Genomic DNA, 11,620 nt, shown 5'->3' on the forward strand with positions numbered 1-11,620 from the left:
AAAAATGGCTCAACCCAGAGTCATCAGTTGAGGCGAGTGGTGTGTTTGCTTCATTAGGAAAATAAGGACCTGATCTGATATTGGGAAAAGCATATACAATCACCTCAGAACTGTGGGATGGGAGGCACAAGACTAAATCTGCCCATTTGAACGCAAACAGGCACGAATCATATTATTAACTGGTTCTCATTCATTCATTCAATCATATTTATTGAGCGCTTACTGTGTGAAGAGCACTGTACTAAGTGCTTGGGAAGTACAAGTTCCTAAAGGCATGACCTCCAGAAAGAAAACATTTTGCAAGAGTATGAAATTTAGTTGTTTCTGTTTTTAAAGATCAAAGGTTAAACTAGGTCCCAAAATGCTGCCTTTTTTAAGGCATCCATGCTGTCCACTGGGGCTAGGGTGTCGTCCTTCATTAGTTCTTGATTTTCCCTTATATTCAGTGTGACACATCTGTTCAGCATATCTCCGAGTCTGACGGAACTAAAGAGAAAATCTTAGCAGCAGTGGCAACATTTATTAGACACCTAATGTGTGCATGGTATTTTGCTGGGGCTTTAAATTTATACAGGAGGAATCAACATCATTGTCCCTGTCTTCAAGGAGTTTACAGACTGCTGGGTTTATTTTCTGCTCCACTGAAATCATTCATTCAATCGTATTTATTGAGTGCTTACTGTGTGCAGAGCACTGTACTAAGCACTTGGGTAGTACAAGTTGGCAACATATAAAGATGGTCCCTACCCAAAAATGGGATCACAGTCTAAAATCTGGCGTGGGATGAGATGGGGTTGCTCCACATCCCCAGATTGACTCTGCAAGGTTTCTGACCTCTCTTTAAGCCTCAATTGAAGAGCCATTCTGTCCCCTCATTGGTTCAAATCAAGATTCTTCCCTAGATGAAACTCTAAGGACCACCAACTCTGGGTTTTAGTGATGTCTTCTGGGGCAGTCTTCTGAAATGTGGCCTGGGGTCAGGGCTTCTCTAGCAAATTATCTGAATATTCAAGTCTAAGGGACATTTTACATGCAAGATCCAGGCCCAGGGGACCAGATGGAATCTTGGGGATCTAAATCACTAAAATCATTTGCCAGTATAGGCTGACCTGCCTTCTAAGACTCCTTCCTGCTGTCTTTGTTCTGAAACTGAGAGAGGCTGGAAAGACAAACTGGATGTCCACGTTAGGACTACTCTAAGACAAGTCACTCAATTCAAACATTCTCTTTTAGAGAAAGGGTTCCGAAGAAATCACAGTGCCTTTTTGGTGTATCGGGAGGAAGAGATCATGACTGTTCGGGGGGAAGATCCCCTAGCCCTGTGATTTCTGACCATGAAAGTGGAGAATGATTAGTGAAGTTGGAAGGAAAACTTGCACTGTCCCTGGCAAAGATGCTCAGCAGGAATGGACTCGGATATAGGTCATCCTGAAGTCATGCTGAGAGGGTGGAAATGGGTGGAGAGGGGGGAAATGGGAGTTCTCTAGAGTTCCTGAAGCAAATGGGGCCTGTCCAGCCACCTGGATTGAATAGTGGCTTTACGGGAAGAAAGCCTCTTGAAAATAGAAGGAAAAACCAATGCCTCCTCAGACCCCCACACTAACACAAACATACAAGCCCTGAGATCGTTTCTCCAGGGTCTGCAAAGAAAAACAACGGAAGAGGATATCATCCTGAAGACAGCTGGTGGTCTGGGCTGAAAGGGCAAATGTCCAGACCTGAAGTTTAATATATCCCTTATCAGACAGGTAGAGCTCTTATAGAGCCTCCTGCTGAACCGGAACTGCTGTTCTCAAAGTCAGGAAGATTCTCAAAGTCAGGAAGACCTGAGTTTAAGTGTCACCTCAAAACACCCAGTGTAAATGGACAGTGGACCAGAACTGACTGCCACAGCTAGAGCTAAGCATTACTAAGGTTTCCTTGAAATGCACACTCCATTTCCTGGGTAGCATCCATGCCAGAAAACAATAAACTTTCTGAATATTATTACCGTAGGGTGAGGGGCTTTTTATTAACTTCTCAACTTTCTTTTCTCCTAGTTTCTTTTGTTTCTGATTTACTCTCATTCCTTTCTTAGTTCAACTCTTTTCTCCTAGTTTCTTTTGTTTCTGATTTACTCTCATTCCTTTCTTAGTTCAACTCTTTTCTCTGCCTTCATTGCTTCGAACTCTGCACCTTCAGCCTTCTCTGCTTCCTTTTCTCCTCTTTCACAGCCAGCTTCCCCACCATTTAATACTCTCTGTTTCCCTTTTCTCTCTGCATAAAACCCCCACCCACTTACCTACCCACCTTTTCCCCGCTGTCACCTCTGCTCTCTTTTCCTTCAGAACCCTTTGCTCTCTGGTTCCTTAGTTCTCTAGTTTCCTCTCTCTGGCAGTCTTCCTTGTTCCCATTCTCCCTCTCATCTCTGTTTCCTTTCCCTTTTGTTGGAATGATCGACGAGGGGAGCTACTGACCCATCCCTAATTTGGGATGCAGACCGTAGGGATGCTCAGAAGCCACTTTGGGGTAGGCAGGCTGCAAACCCTGTCGCCCAGAAGATTAGGCTTTCAGTCACCCAAAGGGACAATTCAAAGAGTGTTATGTCTTCCTTCATGCAGCTTGCACGTTGCCTTTGGGACTTGCCCAGTGACTGGGACCTGAGATACCAGAGCGAGGTTATTTAGAAAAAACTATAGAAGTTTTTTGGTCAACATAGAGATAAGACGATTGTTTCATTTCCAATGCACACGAGAGTCTCTAGGGCCAGGATGGAGACCAGAGCAGGAACAAGCCCTTATTTGTAAGCTGTTACTCTTGGCAAAGCAGCTGAATGTTTTTCCCCCCGAATGTATTTTACACTCATAATTACTGCATGCTGGGTTCATAGCAAAAACCTTATAACTTCAGATGTGGAGCTACTAAAAGTCAACTATATAATTCACGGTCGCATTTTTTAAAAATGCAAACGGGGCAGGAAGGTGGGTTGCTTTTGTTTTCCTCGCCCCCGATCGTTTAAACTTCAGTTGTTGCTATTTGCTGAATGATCGGTGCTAATGCAGTGGGGTAAGTGCCAGGACTGGCCGGGAGGCTCGGAAGCTTTTCTTAGAGGACAGCGCCATCTACCAAGTTAAATGACAAATCCTCAACCGGAGCGGCCTGCTCCAGCCTAGGCCACACGAGCGTGATGGGGAAAAGCCTGCTCTCCCAAGTCCCCCTTTTTAATGTTCGTCCCCTTAAGGAGTTGTAACGCCAAGCCCCAAGAACTCCTTGTCTTCCCTCCCAAACCCTGCCCTCTCCCTGACTTTCCCATCTCTGTTGACGGCACTACCATCCTTCCCGTCTCACAAGCCCGCAACCTTGGTGTCATCCTCGACTCCGCTCTCTCATTCACCCCTCACATCCAAGCCGTCACCAAAACCTGCCGGTCTCAGCTCCGCAACATTGCCAAGATCCGCCCTTTCCTCTCCATCCATACTGCTACCCTGCTCATTCAAGCTCTCATCCTATCCCGTCTGGACTACTGCATCAGCCTTCTCTCTGATCTCCCATCCTCGTGTCTCTCTCCACTTCAATCCATACTTCATGCTGCTGCCCGGATTATATTTGTCCAGAAATGCTCTGGGCATATTACTCCCCTCCTCAAAAATCTCCAGTGGCTACCAATCAATCTCCGCATCAGGCAGAAACTCCTCACCCTGGGCTTCAAGGCTCTCCATCCCCTCGCCCCCTCCTACCTCACCTCCCTTCTCTCCTTCTACAGCCCAGCCCACACCCTCCACTCCTCTGCTGCTAATCTCCTCACCGTACCTCGTTCTCGCCTGTCCCGCCATCGACCTCTGGCCCTCGTCATCCCCCGTGCCTGGAATGCCCTCCCTCTGCCCATCTGCCAAGCTAGCTCTCTTCCTCCCTTCAAGGCCCTGCTGAGAGCTCACCTTCTCCAGGAGGCCTTCCCAGACTGAGCCCCTTCCTTCCTCTCCCCCTCGTCCCCCTCTCCATCCCCCCCATCTTACCTCCTTCCCTTCCCCACAGCACCTGTATATATGTATATATGTTTGTACATATTTATTACTCTATTTATTTATTTATTTATTTTACTTGTACATATCTATTCTATTTATTTTATTTTGTTAGTATGTTTGGTTTTGTTCTCTGTCTCCCCCTTTTAGACTGTGAGCCCACTGTTGGGTAGGGACTGTCTCTGTATGTTTCCGATTTGTACTTCCCAAGCGCTTGGTACAGTGCTCTGCACGTAGTAAGCGCTCAATAAATACGATTGATGATGATGATGATGATGAAGACACCCCCAAATAAAAAATAATAACTCCAGGAGTTGGATTAATCCTCTGTCATGAGAAAACCTTCAACTCACACCCAATCCAAAGCTGCCCCTTCGAAGTCCACTGCACTTCAGGTTCCGTGGCCCAGGCATCTGACAACAACGTATCTAGTGGTGAGATGGCTCTGGATGCACCGATAGAATCTGTTTTCACTTATCTTTGAAGCAGGGTATCTCCCCTTTGGGATTGTGATTTTTTGAAAGTGAAATGAGAATGAAGTCCCTGAAATGGCCAGGGAACTAGTTGACTCGGCCCTGCCCTCCATGTCTGGGTTCTGGCCCCATTATGACGGCGCTACTTTCTTGGATCTCAGAGAATCTGAACCATGCTCTGCTTTGCTGACTTCCAAGCCAGGGTAGGTAGGGCTGAGTGTAACAAGAAAAGGCCTAGCAGAAACTGTTGGTATTATGGTCTAGTGTTTATTGATCTCCCACACTAGTGCTCTGCAGAAAAGACACACAACTCAGCCCTTGCCCTTTGGAACCTGACACACATCACCCATGATAAACATCACACATACAGGACATCTATCAACATACTGCACACGATTATCATCCAAACACATTGATTTACATCCTGGAGAAAGGGTTCCTAATTTCCGAGTCAGGGGCCTCGGACTGAAAAAGCATCATCCAAAAGACACTCCGAGGATTAATCAGAGCCTTGGGGAGCTGGAGGAAGTCGGGTTGGAGTGGAGAAGGAGTGGTGTCTAAGGATCCTAAGTCAGAGAACTTTTCTTTTGTTTTTTTATGGCACTATATACTAAGCGCTGGGGAAGGCACAAACTAACCAGGTTGGACACAGTCCAGGTCCCACATGGGGCTCACAATCTTAATCCCCATTTTACACATGTGGTAGCTGAGGCCCAGAGAAGTGAAGTGACTTGGCCAAGGTCACACAGCAAATGTCTAACAGCTGCACGCTAAGGTTATGGCTTCTTTGGCATTTCCAAGAGTCCAGTTCCCTGCCTCCTCCCATCGACAGGAAGCAATACCACAACCTTAGCTCTCATTTTACAGGACTGAGGCTTCAGTTTAGTCCCATCCTGATCAAGTCCGTTGCAGTTCGCTTCCTGACTTGATGCTCTATCCCTCCACTGGATCAAGACTGGAAGGGAGAATCATGAGCATCAGGGATCTGTTGAAATGTTTCCTGCAGTGGATGGCTCCTCTTTGGGATTCTCCTTAAAGTTTTTCTCCAGGGTCCCCTTCTGCGACATCGAAAACTTGCATTTCCTTGATGCCAGTGGCAGGCCTCGAGTGAGTGCCGGAGACTTGTCATTCCAGTTGAGCGCGCTAAGGTCTACTGGTTCAAAAGCACAGCAATAGGGCAGCTGCAAGAGAATAGATGCTATTTTTCATAGGCCCCCAAATGTGCCAAAACTTCTCACTTGACTGCTGAATGGGGCTGCTCTTGGGTTGGCGGGACTCAGACAACCAAAGCCGCTTGTCTCGTAACTTCCTGCAGCAACAGTATTAATGGAACAAGCTCCTTTTTGCCTTTTTCCTTCTTTCACTCCTCTGTTACTGATCCTCGGTCCTCAGACACTGCCTCCTGCAAATGACGAAGCAATGCAATGCACATGTCCTGGCAAAATATCAGAGTTCATAATCTACCACCCAGAAGAACTACTCCACATGTTTTGGATGTGGTGTTCTGGTGGTATGCGCCACTTCTTGCAACCTTGATCTCTCAGATTCATTCTTAGACTGAACAGATTGGTACTTTCCAACAGTGAATGGGAATGCTAAAGCTTGGTGTGAAACCAACTCCTTCCATTTGAGAATCCCAAGGCACGCCGGCATGAAAAAGTGGCTTCTTCTCATGGTAGAGATAGAGAAGTCGACACAGTGGAAGCTGCCTTACCCCCATCTTCCCCCAAATCCAACAGAGGCAGTAGCAGAGTCCACAAGAAGCCAAACTTCCGGAATCTTAGCTCCAGGTCCACTCTGCCAAACCGCACACCCTTTCCATCCAAATTGGGACGGACTGAGACTCTCTCCAACATAGTGTTATTGAGGGACTATGTGCTGGGCTGCAGGGGTTCCAGCCAAAGCAGAAGTCACATTTTCCACAACCTCATGAAGGTTGAGCTTAGTTCAAAATGTGCAAGTCAGATTTCCCTCAAATGCCTCTGCTGGGTCTTAAAATCAGGCGACCAGGGAAGGAGTTCAGGAAGATGGCTCTCTCCATTATGATGGTGTGATTAAGAGAAGTAGCTTGGTTTAGTGGCTAGAACATGGCCTGGAATCAGAAGGACCTGGGTTCTAAACCCAGCTCCACCACATGCCTGCTGTGTGAGCTTGGGTAAGTCACTTAACTTCTCTGGGCCTCACTTACCTCATCTGCAAAATGGGGATTAAGAGTATGAGCCCACGTGGGCCAGGGACTGTATCCAAACTGATTAACTTGTATCTACCCCAGCACTTAGAACAGTGATTGGCACATAGTAAGCGTTTAACAAGTACCATAATTATTATTATTATACTAATGTAATGCACTCAGTACAGTGCTCTGCACACAGTAATAATCTAAGTGCTCTGCATACAGTAATTTGAGTAAGTGCTCTGCACACAGTAAGTAATTTGAGTGTTCTGCTCAATAAATAATAATAATAATAATAATAATGATAATAATGGCATTTATTAAGCGCTATGTGCAAAGCACTGTTCTAAGCACTAGGTAGGTTACAAGGTGATCAGGTTGTCCCACGGGGGGCTCACAATCAATCCCCATTTTACAGATGAGGTAACAGAGGCACAGAGAAGTTAAGTGACTTGCCCAAAGTCACACAGCTGACAATTGGTGGAGCCAGGATTTGAACCCAGGACCACTGATTCCAAAGCCCATGCTCTTTCCACTGAGCCATGCCGCTTCGCTACGATTGAATGAATGAATGAATGAATGTGCTAGGCTCTTCCTATGTGCTAAGAGTTGGGGTATATACAAGATCTTCGGATCAGAAACAGTTTATCCTGGGCTGCCTAGATGCTTAGTGGAAGCTGAACCACAGAAGCCAGGTAGCACAGCACAGTGCATTTTCCAGGGCCATAACTTCCCTGACAGATACCAGAGGACTGGCGGGATAGGTTAATGGAGCTGAAGTGTAGGCACAGGTAGTTCGTGAATACATTCATACCAAAGGTCAATAGAAGACGGGGTGAGAGCCAAGACAAAGCTTCATCAGAATCTTTGAGCAAGAAGAGCTGCTCTCAAGGACAGAATGGGGAAAGTACTACTGCATCTAGAGTTTAGGGCTTGTTAAAACCCTAAAGCTCCTTGGAATTGGTTTGAAAATTTGAGTAAAGCTCCTACATGGAGAGAGCCAGTAATTGAAAATCCCACTGAAAAAAATGGAGGTCATTCTTGAAGCGCAGAACCCAGACTCTTAACACTCTAGTGGACAAGTTTCTTGTGACTATTTCTTCTGGTTCAGCAGAGTGAGCTCAGGCAAGGTCAGGGAAGATTAACATCTCACAGGTTCCTCACTGACATTCACTAACCCAATTTCCCCGTAGAAGTTCTTAAAGTCTCTCTGACCACCAACCTATACTAAGCACTGGGGTAGATACAATATAAGCACAACGGGTACAACTCCTGACCCACATGGGGCTTGTAATCTGTGAGGGAGGGAGGACAGATATTTTATCCTGATTTTACAGTTGAAGTAACAGATTCAGTTAACTGACTTGCTTAGGGTCAAACAGCAGGCAAGTGGCAGAGCTGGGATTGGAATCCAGGTCCTTTGACTCAGAAGCACACATTGTATCCTCAAGGCCATGCTGCTCTCTGCTTACATAGTGCTCTACACACAGTAGACACTCAGTATATATGATTGATTAATTGATTGACAGCAGGATTGGCAGCAGGCAAAGAAATCATGAGGGGACAGAGGTAGCTGTAAGAAAAGTTATGTTACTGAACTTTTTCCAGTGCTGGATTTATTCATTCATTCAATCAACTGTATTTATTGGGTGTTTACTGTGTGCAGAGCACTGTACTAAGCGCTTGGGAAGTACAAAATGGCAGCATATAGAGGGAGTCCCTACCCAACAATGGGCTCACAATCTAGAAGGGGGGAAACAGACAAAAAACCAAAACACGTAGATAGGTGTCAATACCATCAGACATAGCTGTAGGAAGCCCTCTTCTCATTCCAATACCACATGCTTTCCATTAAAATTGAGTCACCTCAAAGGAGGACTCCCACCCCATGCCAAAAGCATAACTACATAGAGACATGTCACTTTTCACCTACCTCCTCCCTGCTGTTCTTCTAGCCAGGAAGGGCCTATGATTCACAGGAAAAATACAAAGCCTGCAGCATCATTCCCACATGAGACAATGCAGGGAGAGGGAATAGTTTCTTATTAATAATAATAAGCATAACTATGGTATTTGTTAAGCGCTTACTACGTGTCAAGCACTGTTCTAAGCACTGGGGTAGATACCAGGTAATCAATCAGTTTGTCAACGTGGGGCTCACATTTTTAATCCCCATTTTACAGATGAGGTAACTGAGGTGCAGAGACGTTAAGTGGCTTGCCCAAGGTCACACAGCAGACAGGTGGCAGAGCCAGAATCAGAACCCACATCCTCTGACTCCCAAGCCCGTGCTCTTTCCACTAAGCCACGCTGCTTCTAGATGATGTACAGTCCACCTGTTGGATGAATATTGACTTGCCAATGCTAAAGAGAAGGGCTGCTAGAGATAATGCTTGGAAAAGTGGTTTGACAATTAAATTAAAGGCAAGTATGACTGCAGGCACCTTTTAAATAGTAGGCACCACTACCAAACCCACTGGTAGAGTCCTAGGGTTACAGCCCAGATGCCAGTCTAAGTAGCAAAAGAGAAGTTTCTGGAATTGTGATTCAACAAGTTGAGGCAAAGTACAAAAGAAATATTAGAGTGACCCAATGCCCTCAAGTCTCTTAAGAGAATCCAGAGTAGGGATCCTGGACCTTGGGATGTCCATTCATAAGGCTTGGTTAAGGGATACTGTTGGGTCCAACTTTCACTTCCTTTAAGTTCAGACTGTATGGGAAACAACAGTGGGCTTTACCCAAAAGAAGCAAGGTCATCTCCGGTGAGAAGAAAAGCAGCATAACCTGCTGGAAGGAACACAGGACTGGGAGTCAAGAGGCATGGGTTCTAATCTCAGCTCCACCACTTGCTTGTGGTGTGACCTCAGGAAAGTCACTTAATGTCTCTATAACTTGTTTTTCTCATCTGGAAAATGGGTATTAAAATATTCTCCCTCTCCCATAGACTGTGAGCCATTCTGGGGACATGGGCTGTGCCTAATCTAATTGTATCTACCTCATGATTTAGGACAGTATTTGACTCATACTGAGTACTTAACAAATACCACAGTTATTCTATTATTATCTCTAGGAGTTTCGTGCCTAAATCCTGGGTGACCTTTGGTGATCCCCTTACTTATTACTAATTAGTTTCCCCATTTCAACTTTAGGCTCCCTTGAAGAAACAGCGAGGCTTGAAGAACACTGGCTTGGGAGTCAGAGGACCCTGGTTTAATCCTGGCTCCACCTTTTGCCTGCTGTGTGACCTCGGGCAAGCCATTTAACTTCCCTGTGCCTCAGTTTCTTAATCTGTAAAATGGGAATTTAATACCTGCTCTCCTTCCTACTTAGACTGGGAACCCCATACAGGACAGAGATTGTGTCTGACCTGATTATCTGGTATCTACGCCAGTACAGCATGGCTCAGTGGAAAGGGCACAGGCTTTGGAGTCAGAGATCATGGGTTCAAATCCCGGCTCCACCACTTGTCAGCTGTGTGACTTTGGGCCATGAGGACTGTACCTAATCATAGGGGAATTGCCATTTCTGGGCCTCAGTTACCTCATCTGTAAAATGGGGATGAAGACTGTGAGCCCCCTGTGAGACAACCTGATCATCTTGTAACCTCCCCAGCTCTTAGTACAGTGCTTTGCACATAGTAAGTGCTTGATAAATGTCATTATTATTATTATTACTTGCCACACAATAGACACTTATTATTATTTCCAAGTCCTGATCAAATCTTCCAGTTCTCTTTCAGGGCCAAGCATGCAGCTAAGACAAAGAGGACAACTGTGGCATCAAAAGAACAGGTAGCAAACTTCCAACGCTCTGTCTTTGCTACCTTATCTGGTTTGATGGGGCTTCACTGAAAGCCCGGTTCACACTTTGAACATGGTGCTCCTGGTAAATTTATTGAATGGTACCCCTGCCCCAACATCAAACAGTAACTTTTCCAAGTATGGGAACAGAAGAAAGACAATGTGTGGTGATATTCATCCAACCTACAACATGGCCAGGTCAGTTGACAGAAGGATAAATTAAAACCCTGCCCCTCTAATTAGTTAGGGCTTTACCTTGGCTAGTGTTGAATTGTGATATTTGTTCATCACCATCGCCATCCCAAATTCATCAGCCCAGTAAAATCTAAGGCTCTCGATTTCCAGAACCCTGTACATTCAGTGTATGGAAGAAAAAAACTGAGGCTACGTCGGCCCGTTTGTCTCTATTTATGAATAGTATCATCTTTTGTGGGTACACAGGTGTCTAAATGGGAAGAAAATTCTACACTGTGGTATCTGTTATATACTCCATGTCTTTTAGCTGGCCTTCACCTCAACTCTCCCATCATGAAATATCAGTTCCCAATTACATTGCTCCAGGTCCTTCAATGTGTCTTTCCTCCTCCTTTTCCTCCTCCTCCCTTTTAGACCATTCCTCCTCCTCTTTCTCCATTACTTGTTCCCCCTGCCTGATCTCAAAGACCACAACTCACAGTGATAAAAACAATTTCTAAAACCAAACCCCTGGGCCTCTTTTGTCTCACCCATTATGCCATCTAGGTTCCATCATAAAACCAGATACCACAAGCCCACTGACCAAGCTTTCTCCAAACCTTATTAGACCCTCCCATTGTAGAATTTTCTGAGACCCTGGTGTCTGAAAAACAACCAACCCCCTCAATTTACAAAGGCAGAAAACTATGGCAGAAAACAGAAGCCGCCCCACTCCACACTGTGCGGCCAGTTATCTCAGAGAAATGTCCTCTGGGTTTCTGAGCCCAGAGTTTCCTTTCACTGGACTGGAAAGAGAAGGGATCAATACTGAGATTGCCGCCTCTGGGAACCAACATGCTATCAGCAGAAAAAAAAAAACCCAGCAGTGAGTGTGTGGGGCCATGAGGGTGGCATATTAGAAAGGAAGTGAAGAAGTGGAGTGGCAACCAGAATGATTGAAAGGTTGGAAAATGCATCCTATAAGGAAAGGCTAAAGGAATT

This window comes from Tachyglossus aculeatus, chromosome X1 (assembly GCF_015852505.1).
Source record: "Tachyglossus aculeatus isolate mTacAcu1 chromosome X1, mTacAcu1.pri, whole genome shotgun sequence".
Classification (NCBI taxonomy): domain Eukaryota; kingdom Metazoa; phylum Chordata; class Mammalia; order Monotremata; family Tachyglossidae; genus Tachyglossus; species Tachyglossus aculeatus.